Genomic DNA, 13,287 nt, shown 5'->3' with positions numbered 1-13,287 from the left:
GGGCTCTGGAAGGAGTTAGACAGCTTAGGGGGCATTATGTCAGTGTACACAGGATTTAGTGTATAAATCTGGATTATGGCCGTTTGCTTTGATAGAAAATGCCACCTTATAGGCAACAGAGCTGTGTTTTGTTCTTGTGGCACGTATAAAAAGAACCAGCCTCGGCTTTCTGGAAGACACGGTCAGAAGGTGGGTACTCAATCCGTTCACAGAGGGGTTCAAATGGGATTTGCGACGCCGGAATGGTCGGTTTTCTCGTTGCGTGGGGGCTGGTTTGTAAGTGCTTGAGACTAACACATATGTAAATGCACACTTATTGGAACATGTTCCTATTGTCTTTGTACATGCGTGGTTGCTTGGTATTCATAGTCAGCAAGGGGGCCATTTCACTGACATAGGATGTGTTATTTTTCCACACAGCTACACATAATATTTGATCCACCAGGGTAGGGGGGGTGAAAGCTGATTTTCTCTCATCCTAACACACATGCACACTCCAGAATTGCCATCATCCACTTTTCCTGCCGCGCGTTATTGCCAGCCGTATGAAGGATACCGTGTGATTGGTCTGAAATCCTACACAGTCCTCCCACGCGACGATGCGCTGTTTTGCACCGGGAGCTCTTATTCAGGTGCCTCAGTAAATAGGACCATTGTGTGGAGTGCATTACCCAGCGGCTTTACTCCCATCTCTCCCCAGCGGCTTGTGGCGAGGCTCGTATTGGCCTCACTTTTCGCCGTTGCAGTCGAAAGCATTAAGGGGTTAGGGCTCGGCTTTGCGTATGGAAAGTGGGCGTTTCTGAGAGAGAAAGTCATCGTAACGACAAAACAAAGTCCCTTTCAAGTAGGACTGGGCGATTTGACGTTTTTTTAATATCTCAATATTTTTAGGCCGTATTGCGATCCACGATCCACGATATATATCTTGATATTTTGCTTTGGTCTTGAATGAACACCTGATTCATATAATCACAGCAGTATGATGATTCTATGCAAGACGTTATTTTGCGGCCCCCACCTTAATATGAAAGTTTAATGTTAGTGCGGCCTGCAAGTTTTATATGAATATCGCTTGACAGCGTTGTGTGCGGAGCTGAAGTAATCTACCAATCGCGGTGTGGTGATTGGTAGATTGGCTCTCCGTTGGTTCCAGACAGAGACAATTTTTGTTATGTGGGTCCAAAATTGCTCTTAAAACGTTCTGGGTTGCCTACCCCTGCATTAGTGGAAAAGCGGCATACGATTTAAAGCGACAGAGACGTTGCGATGTAGATGGGGGTTTTCTTACGTGCCTGGCTGCAGTCAAACCGCGACACCTGTCCATCAGTAATAACAGTCCCCAATAACCTGGACCAATTCAAACCATTATTTATTTATTTTTTTTTTATTGGTTAATTTGTATTGCCTCACACGATGAACACCACATATATTTCTATATGACGCTGGATAACACTCCGGGAGCCCTCACATTTTTGTGCTCGCCATCCCGGTACTTTCCTGGCTATTATCCGCCGACCGCCGTGTTGCTGTAGGGAGGAAAAGCGGAACGACACACATTGCGGAAATAACATTATTCTCCGTGCGTCGGCTAAATACAAATATATTCCACAACCCCAAACATGTTTTTTTCTAAGCCTGCAGTAAAGAGAAAGTTTCCTGATGAGCAAATAAAATTCCAGGAAAACTGGGGGATGCCAAATTCCTTTGTTGAGCTCAGGGGCACCCCAAAGTGTCTTATTAGCATAGAGAAAGTTGCGGAGCACAAGAGATACGATTTGAAACATCATTATACAACTAAACACGCTGAGGAGTATGCAAAAAAAAAAAATTTTAAGAAAACTTTTCTTGCGGCCCAGCCTCACCCAGACTCTGCGTTTAGTGGCCCCAAAGGTAAATTGAGTTTGAGACCCCGGGTCTACATTAAAACATTCTTCTTGATACTGCATTAATATATGCTCATTTTAAACTTTCATGCAGAGAAGGAAATCACAACTAAGTCGATTGACCAAAACTGCATTTGTTAAGCAGTGGCACAAACATTCATGTCATTTCAAAACAGAAAGTGCAAGATTGTCAGAGACATTTTTAAAACAAACTATTAGTGCACTTTTGTGCATGATGTCACTAAGATGACATATCAAAACAACACTAAATTAAAGTGCACTTTTTGTACAGAAGGCCACTACAATAGTTTAAAACAAATAAAGTGTACTTTTGTGCATGACGTCACACAATATATTATTATATATTATATTATATATATATATATATATATAATGTTGATTTAACCCAATGTGGCCCCCGCATACATACACACATTTATATATATATATATATATATATATATATATATATACATATATATATATATATATATATATATATATATATATATATATATATATATATATAAAGACCGCGCACTTGCCGCTGATGTCGATGGGAAAATGCATTTTACAACAATATGATTTGACTGAGCTGCTAGGAGACACAACAGGTAACAACATTAAAATTGATTAGAAAGGACAGATTTAAAAAAATAAAAAGGAAAAATAAAATAAAGTCCTTTTTTTTAACTTGGGACTTCCCGCGGGCCGGATTTTGGACCTTGGCGGGCTGTATCCGGCCCACGGGCCGTAGTCTGGCGACTACTTCTCTAGTGGTTGACTTTTCAAATGATGCTAAAAATTAGTAGGGCTGCTACTTTTTGTAGCAACGCTTCCACCGTATAAATGTTCGACATATTCCCGCTTGAAGCCAAACCACCGGCAGAGAGTGGACCCTATGCTGTTTTTTTGGGGTATTAATTCTCCCTTCATTTGTTACCAGAATTGCACCTTCTCTCTCTCGTATTACCACTCGCAACACACTGTTAGCATCACAGTTAATATTACCATGTCCAAATAAAAATGAGCTGCATAATAGAAAATAAAATAGTGTTTGTCCTTCACTCTGTGGTAGGTTACTGTGGACATTATCTCCTTTTGACTATTTTTTTCATATGGTGTTAATCTGGAAATGTTTGCCTCTGCAATTTGAGGGTGTGGGCGTGTTGAAGTACGGAGTATGCACTCTTCATTCTCTAGCGGGTGACTTTTCAAATGATGCTACATATTAGTAGTAATACTACTTTTTGTACCAACGCTTTTGCCCCACACTTGACAATTTACGGTTGGCTGTTCGACATATTCCCACTTCAAGCCTAACCACCGCCAGACGATGGACCCCCCTGTTGTTTTTCTTGAAGATTAATTCTTAATTCATTTGTTACTAGATTCGCACCTTCTTTTTCTCGTATTACCAGTCGCAACACACCGTCAGCATCACAGTTAATGTTACCATGTCGCTACCTCTCTGCTCGGGGAGGGCGTGTGATGTTGCACGCGTGACGTTTCAGAAGGTGCGCTTGTTTTAAGTTTCTGTGAGAAGGAGAGACCCGAAAGAGGGAGAAACGCATGCAGTTAAAGGGGAATATTATCACCAGACCTTTGTAAGCGTCAATATATGCCTTGATGTTGCCGAAAAAAGACCATACATTTTTTTAACCGATTTCCGATCTCTAAATGGGTGAATTTTGGCATATTAAACGCCTTTCTGTTTAGCCCTCTTGAAGCGATGACGTCAGTATGTGACGTTGCCTAGGTAAGAAAGCCGCCATTTAAATTTTCTCAAACACATTACAAACACCGGGTCTCAGCTCTGTTAGTTTCCGTTTTTTTTACTATTTTTTGGAACCTTGGAGACATCATGCCTCGTCGGTGTGTTGCCGGAGGGTGTAACAACACTAACAGGAAGGGATTCAAGTTGCACCGCTGGCCCAAAGATGCGAAAGTGGCAAGAAATCTGTCGCCAGACCCCATTGAATGTGCCGGATGGTCTGCACATTTTACCGGCGATGCTAAGGCAGACATGGCACAGAGATGTGTGGATAACCTGCAGATGCATTTGCAACGATGAAGTCAACAAAATCACAAAGGTGAGTTTTGTTGATGTTGAGTTATGTGCTAATAAGACATATTTGGTCGCAGCGTGACTGCCAGCTAATCGATGCTAACATGCTATTTAGGCTATAGCTGTATGTACATTTGCAACTATATTACATTTCCTTCCACCCACATTTAATGCGAAAAAAACACTTACCAATCGACGGATTTAAGTTGCTCCAGTGTCACAATATGCGAAAGTCCTGATCGTTTGGTCCGCACATTTTACCGGCGATGCTTACGAAGCTATTCGGCCATGCTATGGCTATGAATAGCGTCAATAGCTATTCGCTCAATAGCTTCAGTTTCTTCTTCAATACTTTCATACTCCAACCATCCGTTTCAATACATGCGTAATCTGTTGAATCGCTTAAGCCGCTGAAATCCGAGTCTGAATCCGAGCTAATGTCACTATATCTTGCTGTGCTATTCGCCATTGTTTGTTTACATTGGCAGCACTGTATGACGTCACAGGAAAATGAACAGTGGCTTTGAGAGAGCGAAAATAAGGCACTTTAAAGCTTTTTTTTGGGATATTCTGGGACCGGTAAAATTTTGAAAAAATTTTCCAAAAATACAACAAGCCACTGGGAACTGCTTTTTATTATTTTTGACCCTTTTGAAATTGTGATAATGTTCCCCTTTAAATGCCCACACCTAAAAGCAACTGCGTGAGGACGTATACTCGAATATAACGATATAGTCATTTTCTATATCGCACAGAGACAAACCCGCGATATATCAAGTATATCGATATATCGCCCAGCCCTACTTTGAAGGTTTAGGCAGATGCTTTTGCATGTTTTAGCTCATCTGCATTAATTATGTGTCCTAAATGGCAACCTGCAGCTAAGTCCCCTGGCTATTTGCTTCCATTGCGCCCTCCGGCGATGATATCTACCTCTGGCTTCAATGTAAGTGACACTTCAGCACTCGTTCTGAAGATGAATAGGATTTCTCTGAGATCCCCGGATTCGCAGATTCCGAAAAAATCACAGTGTTTGTGTCTAATCCTACTTAGCCACCTCTGTACTTTTCTCGCCACTAGCGGGAGAGTCAGGAGCAAGGAAGTTGGAACCGCCTGAACTCGGCGAACCGAATGAAAGTTTGGAGGGCGATGTTACTCTGCCCCGCCGCCACATCCTTGGCATGACTCGCGTTAAAGCAACCCCGCAGGCATGAGGGCTCTGACAGCTCGCTAGCGCTGCGCTTCTGTCTCGGCTTCCCTCCGTCGTCCTTCCCTGTGTCAAATAGAGTCAGTGCCCACGCCGCTGGCCTCAGGGAAGAGAGACAAGTCTGCCTTTCCGAGCGAGTCTCCTCTCTTCATCTCAAACCCTGACTTTTTTTTATTTTTTTATTATTATACCCCCCTGATCAGAATAGAGAAGATCCACTTTCTGTATGGTCATTTTGAAATAGATATACCTTGAAAAACTGCATGCAAGCAAACCATCAAAGGATTCTGTTGTATTAATTAGACAATTTCTTACTTACAGTTGTTCCTGTGGAATATACCACAGTTACAGTGGTCCCTCGCCACATTGCGCTTCAATACATTGCAATTTGTATTTTAAAAACAATTGTTTAAAACATATTCTACAAGTTTTTGGCCCAAATTAAGTGTTGAACTACAAAACCCAAAAGCAGTGATGTTGACACGTTGTGTAATTTGTAAATAAAAACATAACACAGTGATTTGCAAATCCTTTTCAACTTATATTCAATTAAATAGACCGCAAAGACAAGATATTTAATGTTCGAACTGAGAAACGTAATTATTTTTTGCAAATACTCAATAACTTGGAATTTAATGGCAGCAACAAATTGCAAAAAAGTTGGCATATGGGTATTTTTACCACTGTGTTACATGGCCTTTCCTTTTAACAACACTGAGTAAACATTTGGGATATGAGAAGGAACTGTGGAAATATTTTCCATTCTTGCTTGATGTACAGCTTAAGTTGTTCAACAGTCCAGGGTCTCCGTTTTAGTATTTTAGGCTTCATATTGTGCAAAACATTTTCAATGGTACACAGGTCTGGACTACAGGGATTTTAGTACCCTCACTTTTTCACTACGAAGCCACGATGTTGTAACATGCGGCTTGGCATTTTCTTTCTGAAATAAGCAGGGGCGTCCATGATAACGTTGCTTGGATGGCAACATATGTTGCTCCAAAACCTGTATGTACCTTTCAGCATTAATGGTGCCTTCACATACGTGTACGTTACCCATGCCTTGAATAGAAAATAGTTTTGTTGTTATAATTAGAGTGAACAGGTTCAAAGAACAACAAAATTGGGCACTTATACACCCTCATATCATCACAGATGCTGGCTTTTGAACTTTGCACCTTTAACAATCCGGATGGTTCTTTTCCTCTTTGGTCCAGAGGATATAACGTCCACAGTTTCCAAAAACAATTTGAAATGTGGACTGGTCAGACCATAGAACACTTTTCCACTTTGCATCAGTCTCTCTTAGATGAGCTCGGGCCCAGCGAAGCCGGGAGCATTTCTGGGTGTTGTTGATAAATGGCTTTGGCCATTGGGCGGTATAGCTCTGTTGGTCAAGCAGCCGCGCCAGCAACTTGAGGGTTCCAGGTTCGATCCCTGCCTCCGCCATCCTAGTCACTGCCATTGTGTCATTGGGCAAGACACTTTAACCACCTGCTCCCAGTGCCATCCACACAGTTTTAAATGTAACTTAGATATTGGGTTTCACTATGTAAAAGGGCTTTGAGTCACTAGAGAAAAGCTCTATATAAATATAATTCACTTAACTTCACTTTGCGTAGTTGAGTTTTAACTTGCACTTACAAATGTAGTGACCAAATGTAGTAACTGCCAGTAGTTTTCTGAAGTGTTCCTGAGTCCATGTGGTGATATCCTTTACACACTGATATCGCTTTTTGATGCAGTACCGCCTGAGGGATCCAAGGTCCGTAAAATCATTACTTACGTGCATGATTTCTCCAGATTCTCTGATATTACGGACTGTAGATGGTGAAACCCCTAAATTCCTTGCAGTAAATCATTGAGAAATGTTGTTCAGAATCAGAAGTACTTTATTAATCCCCGAGGGGAAATTAAGATTTTCAGCACAATCCCATTCAAGAGCAGACAAACATTACAGGGAGACGGATCAGGATCGCTGACGGGTCTGCCAACTTCCGGTGCCTCTTACAAAAAAGGTGAGAAACAGGTAAACGCTGGGGAGGGTTCTTAAAATGTTCAACAATTTGCTCACGCATTTGTTCACAAAGAGGTGACCCTCGCCCCATCCATTCTTGTTTGTGAATGACTGAGCATTTCATGGAAGCTGCTTTTATACCCAATCATGGCACCCACCTGTTCCTTATTATAGCATTTTCACCTGTGGGATTTTCCAAATAATTATTTGATGAATATTCCTCAACTTTCTCAGTCTTGTTTGCCACTTGTGCCAGCTTTTTTGAAACATGTTGCTGCCATCAAATTCCAAATGAGCTAATATTTGCAAAAAATAACCAAGTTTTCCAGTTCGAATGTTAAGTATCTTGTCTTTGCAGTCTATTCAATTGAATATAGATTGAAACGGATTTCTGAATCATTGTATTTTGTTTTTATTTACGATTTATACAGCGTGCCAACTTCACTGGTTGTGGGGTTTGTAAGTTGTATTAATGTATTATATGTATTGTAGGGCAGAATTTGTCTTATTTTACCTTATTAGTTTCCGATTTATAGGTGAACCATGTTAACAAAAAAGGGGAGTTAATTGTGATGCTATCTTCACCGCGACAATCTGAAGTTTACCAAGGTTTGGCAAAACAACTTTTTGACTAACTTCATCTTGTACTCTTGCCTCATAAACAACACGTCTCCACATTGGCAAGACGTTGACACAAACAATGTCAAAAGACAGAGCGTTGGACATTCAGCGCGGCACTTCAGGCTAACTGAGACAATATCAACCACTCGGGATGACAACCCAGAACACACTGCTGACAAGACGGAATTCTAACAAGTATCAGCAAAGCTAATGATCAAAGCTGTGACTGTTCACCAAGTTTTTGCAAAACAACTTACAGCCCAGTTCTAAATTAGAGGAATTACCCAGAAAGTGATGCTATGACCTGGTGCTGGCCATAACAATGACGCTTAGGGACTTCCTAACGAACCGACCCCAGAATGTGAGACTTTTCCCCCACCTCTCATCCACCCGCACGCTGAGCATCGGCTCCCCGCAAGGCTGTGTGCTGAGCCCCCTCCTCTGCTGCCTCTACACCCATGACTGCAGTCCAGCCCACAGTGACAACCTTATCGTCAAGTTTGCTGACGATACCACAGTGGTCGGGCTCATCTCAAGGGTGATGAGGCTGCCTACAGGGAGGAGGTCCTGAAGCTGACGGCCTGGTCTTCGGAGAACAACCCGGAAGAGCAGTACCGACCCTGCCCCCCTCTACATCAACGGCGAGCGTGTGGAGAGGGTCCACTCCTTCAGGAACCTTGGGGTCCACATCTCTAACGACTTTTCCTGGACAGTCAACACCACATCAATCATCAAGAAGGCTCAGCAACGGCTAGACTTCCTGAGAGTCCTCGGGAAGTACAACCTGAAGGCTGACCTGCTGCTGACCTTCTACCGCTTGTCCATCGAGAGCCTGCTGACTTACTGTATTACAGTATGGTAGCAGACAGGGAGAGGCTGCAAAGAGTGGTCAAGACGGCTCAGAAGATAATCGGCCACCCTCTCCCCTCTCTGATTGACATCTACACCTCCCGTTGCCTCAAAGAGCCACATCATACACATGGGCACACATGAGCATCACCCCATCCTTTCCTCACAAACACACACACCTTGACCAGCCAGATTCACAGATTCATGGTTAAATGTCACACACCAACATGATATTGTCCTACTCCTACCGCACTACACAGGCCAGTCACTTTCAACAACGAACATTGTGTGCACTGTCTCACAAAAACAAAATCCCAGTTCCCACTCTGTCAAAAACATCCTGTGTTCATCTTCATATTTTCGTTTTGCTGTGCATTTTTTTCCTGCAATTTTGAGAGCGAACTTGACACATTGTTTACTAGGACTGCATAATTTTGTAGAAAAACAAACATATGGTTTGCTCCAAAATTGTAAAATTTGATTTACAATGTTTATGTTTTATTTATAAAAATAATACAACTGCAAAAATAAGTGAAGGAAGACATGTTACTTTTAGACTGTCAATCAAGGTGCCCCATAGAACAATGTGCAATAATTCACTTGAAAAAAATAGTTGGCTTTATGCAAACTCTGAACTTGTAGTGTACATGAAAGTGCACCTGAGTGAAGATCATCTTGTTTGGTAATCCCTTGGAGCGTTGACATTTTTTTGTCGAATGTCAATGTTTGTGTTCCGTCAGACTCTGTTATCATTGTTGTAGTTGCTGGGAGTTCTGATATTCGTCCAGATCCTTAATGTCATTGACAACTAGGACTGTTGCATGTGGACCTCCATTCAGCTTTATGTCGATTTTGCAGCTCCAAGTTCCCCAAATGTTCCTTTGTTTCCTGAAGTCACGTGCTTTCTTGGCGATTTCATCATTGCATTTGGTGACGTGCTGGTTCATGTACACATTTTAAATCAAATGTGTTTGATGTTTCCCTCTTACACACATGTAAGAGGGATGTGTACTATGGCTATGAGTTGTTGTTGTTGTTTTCTTCCCTTGACCTCAGTCTGGACCCCCTCTCCAGGGCCCAGGCTTAGACTGATTTTTATTTATTTTATTTGATTTTATTTTATTTCAATATTCTATTTTTTTCTCCCATCTCCCCCCCCCCTTGTTTACCTGTATCTCACCTTTTTTGTAAGGGGCGCTGGAAGCCGGCAGACCCGTCAGCGATCCTGTTCTGTCTCCCTGTAATGTTGTCTGATCTTGAATGGGATTGTACTGAACATTTTTATTTTCCTGAAGGAATAAATAAAGTACTATCTAATCTAATCTAATCTAATCCAACCTAATCAAATCTACTTTAGCACATTTAAAATTTACCCCAGTGGTACCCTAAATGCTGTACAATAGGCAGGTTAAAAGATAACACAAGAAAAATGAGCCAACACAACACAAACAGAGCACAATAAAAAAATAAAAAATAAAACATAAAAACAGGTTCACAGCAGGTGCATTATGGCAGTGGTTCTCAAATGGGGGTACTTGAAGGTATGCCAAGGGGTACGTCAGATTTTTTAAAAATATTCTAAAGTAGCAAAAATTCAAAAATCCTTTAAAAATATATTTATTGAGCAATACTTCAACAAAATATGAATGTAAGTTCATAAACTGAAAAAAATCCAACTACGCAATATTCAGTGTTGACAGCTAGATTTTTTGTGGACATGTTCCATAAATATTGAAAGATATGAAAGATTTTTTTTTGGGAAGAAATGTTTAGAATTAAGTTCATGAATCCAGATGCATCTCTATTACAATCCCCAAAGAGGGCACTTTAAGTTGATGATTACTTCTATGTGTAGAAATATTTATTTATAATTGAATCACTTGTTTATTTTTCAACAAGTTTTTAGATATTTTTATATCTTTTTTTCCAAATAGTTCAAGAAAGACCACTACAAATGAGCAATATTTTGCACTTTTATACAATTTAATGAATCAGAAACTGATGACATAGTGCTGTATTTTACTTCTTTATCACTTTTTTTCAACCAAAAATGCTTTGCTCTGATTAGGGGTACTTGAATTAAAAAAAAATTTCACAGTGGGCACATCACTGAAAAAAGGTTGGGAACCATTGCATTATGGGATGCCATAGCAGGATGGAGATCACAGAATGTTAGAGGCATTTGTTAAAGGCATTTGTGTCCTTCAGTTTTTTTTTCCCTGTGTCAGCAATACCATTTTGGATTTCCTGTTGGCGAGCTTAACAATGGTGACTGGCGTGGAGTTGTTGCCTCGACTATTCAGTAAAATGCATGCATCAATGGTGTTAATATCGACATCAATTCCCTTTGATTGCAGAAAGTTGACCACTTGTTGCTCCATTGAAGCACCGTCCATGTTATTTGGTTCTCTTCTGTTGTCAACTGCTCTTGCATAGGATCAAGGATTGATGCGTCGTGTAAACTGAACCATTTCTTCTTTGAAGTTTTCCAAAACACTGATTTTCCCCAGATTGGTGATATCTTTTTGTCTGGCAATGGGCTGTTGTCTCCCTTTTAATGGTCTCCACAACACAGCTATTGTCCCATTGGGTGTTATCTTGTTGCATGGCATGAAACTGTTGGCGCAACGGTTCTCATTCAGCTTCAGTAAGGGAAGGGAAATGGGTTGGACAGACAACATGCATCAGGATTCGTCCTGTCAGAATTCCCATGCCCTAATCATAGTTTTTCGTCAGCGAGAGCATACAGTAATGGGGGATGCCAGGTGTTTGGGTAACGGGGCCAGTCCAACCTCTGGGTTCCCCAAAGTTTGGCACTAACATTTTGTGCAGAAATGGCCCACATTTGATGCTTGTCACCATACGATAGGTGGTTTCATCCTTGGCAGGGGACCTGCAGCTGAGCGAAGACTGGCTCTCCCTGCTTACATTCCATCAGAAAAAGGCTTTTCTTGACATTTCTTCTCGCAATGAAAAAGAGCGGATTGATGCCACACGGTCAGCGAACTCCAGCTAATGCGGCGCCGTCCAATTAGAGCAGTTATTTCCCACTTGCACTTGGCCGTATTAAATCTCATGATAAAACAGATGCCGATATGAATGGAAGCTAACGAAGCAGCGGGGGCAAGGGGTCAGGGATCAGCTTCATTCTCCGCCGTGGAGACTTTGGTTTGTTTGCGGCCGTGCCCTCAGTTCCTCGCATCCCAACGCAGAAGAGACAGGAGGTTATGGCGGCTTTGACGGCTTCATGGCATGGAATATTAATTGGAAATTGGTCAAGAAACGCATTTCCCTTCCCTTACTGAACTACGAAAGTTATATGGTGCCTGTGACTGAATATATTAGAAAACATGCTATAAAGGAACATTTACCCATATGATATTGACCTATATACGGCAATCGGGTTAGGTTTAAGAAAATATACAGTAATGTTTACTTAATGATTATTAATCTTTGTTCTATCTTTGTATGCTCCAAAAACTAATTGATCAAGGATGGACAGAAGCAGAAGTATGGCCATTATATATATATATATATATATATATATATATATATATATATATACATATATATACATATATATATATATATATATATATATATATATATATATATATATATATATATATATATATATATATATATGTATACATGATAAACGTAACATTTTATTGGTCGAACTTGTGATAAATTGTACAAGGTTTAACCTCAAGCAGGCATCTGTTAATTTTTAATAATACAACACCCATTAGGGATGTCCCGATCAACATTTTTGGCCTCAGATGTGATCTGATTTCATGTCCCGATCCAATACTTTGTAAGCAGTCCAGTTGCGAACAGTTGAACACTGTAACAGTACAGCGGGGGAAGAAGACGGCACAGAGGCAAAGGCGTTGTTTAGCTCTATTTATTTATAGCACAAAGGAATGAGGCATGTAACTAATCCAAAATTTGTATGCTTGCGATTCTGTGTAGTGATTTATCTGAGGGGTGTTAACAGGAGTGTTGAGCGTGGTGCGGAAGTCCATGGAGGACAACACAAGCTCGGAGGTCCAGGGACAGGCAGGAGGTCAGGGGCAAGAGCGTGGCGTCAAAGTCAGTATCCAAGCGGGAGGTCGAGATCCAAAGAAGGCAGCCATCGAACCAGAGGGAATACGGGGAGACAAGATGCACAGCTCGTGACCAGGAAACGGAAGAAATGCTGCTGGATGGCGACACAGGAACACAAGAAAAATTAACACGGAGGGGTAGAAACACACACACACACAGAGAAAGAGAGAGAGTGAACATAGAGCTAGAAACGTGTAGGCTTACTGTATGGAACAGCCATCTACGTTCTGGCCCGGAACAAAGGTTTGCGCTGGCTTAAGAAGCGCAGGGGACTCATAAGCATCAGGTGTTGGTCCGGTCCGATCCGGTGGCCATGTACTGCTTGCCTGTGTAGCGGCTGGGGACATCTCTGCGATGCTGATCCGCCTCCGCTTGGGATGGTTTCCTGCTGGCTCCGCTGTGAACGGGACTCTCGCTGCTGTGTTGGATCCGCTTTGGACTGGACTCTCGCGACTGTGTTGGATCCATTGTGGATTGAACTTTCACAGTATCATGTTAGACCCGCTCGACATCCATTGCTTTCCTCCTCTCT

Source organism: Nerophis ophidion, linkage group LG10 (assembly GCF_033978795.1).
Source record: "Nerophis ophidion isolate RoL-2023_Sa linkage group LG10, RoL_Noph_v1.0, whole genome shotgun sequence".
NCBI lineage: Eukaryota > Metazoa > Chordata > Actinopteri > Syngnathiformes > Syngnathidae > Nerophis > Nerophis ophidion.
The sequence above is the reverse complement of the archived record's forward strand: the minus strand, read 5'-3'. Positions refer to the sequence as shown.